The sequence below is a fragment of the Octopus bimaculoides genome, chromosome 2, assembly GCF_001194135.2.
Source record: "Octopus bimaculoides isolate UCB-OBI-ISO-001 chromosome 2, ASM119413v2, whole genome shotgun sequence".
NCBI lineage: Eukaryota > Metazoa > Mollusca > Cephalopoda > Octopoda > Octopodidae > Octopus > Octopus bimaculoides.
The window spans coordinates 25,976,680-25,980,830 of record NC_068982.1 but is presented as its reverse complement, the minus strand read 5'-3'; the positions used below and the strand labels follow the sequence as shown (position 1 = coordinate 25,980,830).

General features: G+C 32.7%; 1 protein-coding gene across 2 annotated transcripts in view; it reads left to right on the top strand.

The window, feature by feature from the left end:
- The first annotated feature begins 417 nt into the window (after positions 1 to 417).
- LOC106881031 (catenin alpha) overlaps positions 418 to 4,151 on the top strand; it is an 80,850-nt gene continuing 77,116 nt past the window's right edge. The window contains exon 1 of one of the 2 annotated variants that reach the window (XM_052975868.1): positions 418 to 599. The gene's annotated coding sequence lies outside the window, so the exon portion shown is untranslated. The remainder of the gene's footprint in view (positions 600 to 4,151) is intronic. The other variant, XM_014931229.2, reaches the window with a different exon arrangement.

Below are 4,151 nucleotides of genomic sequence, written 5' to 3'. Positions count from 1 at the left end.
ATATATACATACATACATACATACATACATACATATATACATACGTATTTAATACATACACATACACACACAAATGTAAACACACATAATATATATTCTTATTCATAAGAACGTTACATCGTGACTTTAAGGCAAAGAGATTGGTAACTTTTTGCCAATGAAAAATACAAGTAAAATTTCTTTTTTCACCTGTTATTGTGCACAAACACAGACGCTATATTTTTAATTAATGAAAAATATCCTTACTTATATTGTAATATAAATTGATATATTTATAGAAATGATTATATGTATCTATAAGAATTTCTCAAAAATATTCCGATTAAAAAAAAAAGAAAACAATTAGAAATAAATAGCAGAATATTTATTAATCTATTTCGTTTCGTTTCATGTTAAGTTTTACATTCAATAAGCTCGAATGCCGAGTATGTTATAACACCAAGAACGGTAGTGTATCTAAATAGCGCACCTTTCGTTTTTCAGCCACCCACTTAACTGGTTTGACGGTGCGTAGTCAAACTCTTCATTGTTTATGATTTAAACACAGTTTATAGTACTTACCCCTGTCCTGTCTACTTTTTCCTGTGTTTAGCTACCAGGTGAGTAAATATAATTCTTAAGTCGCGTGTGCGAATTCACTGTTTGTGTATATATAATGTATATAATTCTTTGTTAAACGAAATTTTGTTTATTATTTTAAACATAAAATAGTCACTTGTCGAATGAATGTATGTCATGTATCTATCTAATGTGTTTTGTAGTATTTAGTTCTTCCCATTGAAGTTATTCCAGTTCATTTTTCTCCGTAGCAATCATTTAAATAGGGGATAATTTGCTGCTATGTAGGCAGTCAGTTCCTTCCTGGAAGGTTTGTTGGGAGCTTTTTTTTTTTTTTTTAACATAGTCGCTCAAAATGTCTCCAAATCTCTTCTTCCCTCTGTAATATCCCTGTTATCTTTATCTTAGAAAGAGGAACATGAAAATGAACAAATATTATCGAGTTATAAAGTATAAAAAATACCTTTTACAGTGTTAAGAATCAATGCTTCTGTTATTAGTGTTACCTATGTAGAAGCATGCTATAAGTGTCTCTCCACCCCCTTTTTCTGGTTTCTTGTAACCTGTAGTCTTTTTTATAATAGTTACTTCTTATTGATGTGTTTGACACTTAACACAAACTATAATTTTATTATTTGGCAAGTTGGAGGAAAATTGTTTTCGTTTGTTATTTCTTTTAGCCTTGAAAATTTCATTGCAGTTTTAAAAATGTCCGAGAAGAAAACAAACATTAGTTGTCAAGAAATATGAGATAAGCCATTCAAAGGCACGTTTTTTGTTGATGTGGTCGCTTAATCCAAGGACAGTTGGACAGCAATATTTATGTAGCTATCTCTCGCTCTTTCTTTATAATAAATATTTTAAATTTTAATGCAGGTTTATATTTGTTTAAAGATTTAACGTTTATATAAACTGACAGTTTAATTTTTAACTATTTCTTTAGTTAAGTGACCACCTCATATAGTAAATGACTCTCGCATCAGTTTTGACAAAAGGTTTTTAACATTAGTTTAGAGTTGATTACTACTTTTTCAATTTAAATTCCTCAGAAGTTGACTTTGTTTTTCATCTTCCCGAGGTCGGTAAAGTAACCGTGAAGCACTCAGTTCGATTTAGTATTCTTATAATGCATCCGAGATGTGAGTGTCATCAGTTGAAGTGCTAACTTCGTTGTCAAGCCAACAGTTTGGGGGTCTACTAGGTCTCTAGAAATAACAGCTTAATCTTCCTCAAATGTTATAAGAAAACAAAAAATCCGCTAAATGTAGTGATAGATACGCTTTATTTTTCTTTGGTTGGGGAGCTGGATCATCCGGTCTGCAATGTCTTGGTCAAAAGTTTGCTTGGTCTGAGCTGACCTGGGACTAAACAATAATATCAGAACAAGTTTTGTTGCTGCAGTAGTTTATTGTGAGTTTCTCCTGTGTTTATGAGTAATTAATATATTTTTGAATCATATTAAAAGTTCACACACCTGTATATACGTCTCCAGAAGTATTTTTTTCTTGTTTGGTGTGAAAATATTTAGTTTACAAGCAATAAGTGCGTTAAGTATTTAGCTCCGTCAACTAACCTGTTTATATGTATGTCAGTGTTTCCTTGGCACTGCTTACCTGATTTTGTTGATATTCTATTCAAACATTTACTCAGGGTTGGGCATAGTAGTAATAATATTAATAATTTCTTATATCTCATTTGTCAGAACATGGCGACAATTTTGAATATACCTTAGTACATACCTGGTACTTATTTTATCTTTCCAAGTATTGATAATATATTTGTCGAAGCAAAATATTTTTTTTAGAGAAAATAACTCCCAATTTAAAATAGCTTCTCTCTTTACACTACTTGAATATATGTGTGTATATATATATATATATATATATATATATATATATATGTGTGTGTTTGTGTTCATATAAAATCATTTATAGCTTCTTTACAATATATTGGTAGCCATAGATTAACTGTCAATTTTTATATATCACTTTATTTTTTATCAGTATTTTAAATTACTTCCTTCATTATCTGAGCTGTTACCTTAATCAAAGGAATGTTGACCTTCACCTTGGACAAAACGTGGCTAATCGTTATGTCGCGTACCTGCCCTGAGTCATTGTATGTGAATTTTGTCACTATTTATCGGAAAAAAGAATCTATAATAGTCAAACACTCCTTTCTCATTTCTAACAAATATTATAAACACCAGGTATGTATTAGTAACTTAGAGCCTATAAACTTTCTCAAGTAGTTTCAACGCCAGTATAATTCTCTTGTCAGTAGCTGTGTAATATCATTTGGTCACTTAATAGTGAGGGGCAACCACAAACTTTAGGTGATATTACAACGTCACTACACATGTCGTTTGTTTTCTATTGGTCAGTGTATTCGTTTCCGTTTGTCAAATCATTCTATCATTCTCTGTCCTTTTAACTCAGAAAGAATGGGTAGTGCGTAATTAATTTACAGGGCTTTTGAGAGGAATGTGATTGACACGGTTTGTGTTCAGTTTGATCATCTGGAAGTCATTGCCTGCAGGCAAAACGTTGGATGAATGGGGGATGAAAAAGGCTGAAAAGAATCCCGGGGTTTGACGAAGTATAGAGAAAGAATTACTAGTGGTTAATGGTGTTTAGACTAGGGGAGGCGAGACACCAGTGTTACTGGAGTGCTGGCATAGGTGAAGATGATACAAAATTAGCCAGTTAAAAGAACAAATTATTATAGCAACATTGTGTAAGTAGAACGAGGAAAGCTCTACATCTGTAGAAGCAACAGGTTGTTCGTTGTTGGTTAGCGTTTGTCAACCAGTCGGTTCTCTTCCTTCTTTGGAGGCAGTCTCGGATGTTTCTTTGGATGTAGCATTTGTCTTAAGTGTTAGGAACACTTGTTTATATTGGGTGTTATTTGAATTTAGTAAAGAGTTAGCAGCTGCTATGAGCTGAAGGATTTTTTGGTCCTGAAAAGGAAGCTAGTTTTTGATTTGTGCTATCTGCTAGCAAAAATTCACCAGTGGCTGTGCGGCCGCGTAGTTGTAGCCACTTTGAGATTTTGTTTCACGGGACTGAAAGTGTAAAATACAATTGTTTTACTTGCTGTGTATGATTAGTGACTGTTTTTGTGTTGTCGAGACACTAAATTGGACACCTATTTTACTGTCTTTCGCGCCTCTTGTCCGTCTGTATCCATCGATCGTATGGAAGCCACTTAAGTTTTCTTTACAAGTTTGTCATTGGATTGCGGCCACATTAAGGTATTGCCAGCAAGCGATTTTATTTGATTATATTTATTTGATAAAATTTTGTTGATCAAATAGCGACGTTCCCTTGTTTAATTTAAAGGCACGCAACCATCTTATACTAATATATAAGATCGTCTCTTTGTGGTTACCTGCTACATAAAATCACATCCTAACACTTCAAGGAAAGAAGGACACATAAGATAATGTGACATGATGGTAATGACTGGAATGCCTTTGCTAATATCTCTTCTTGATTACGATAGACCTGTGGCTAAAGAACAACAATCGCGCATATATATACGATTATTTTTCCAGCCTGGTCTTATATATATATATATATATATATATATAT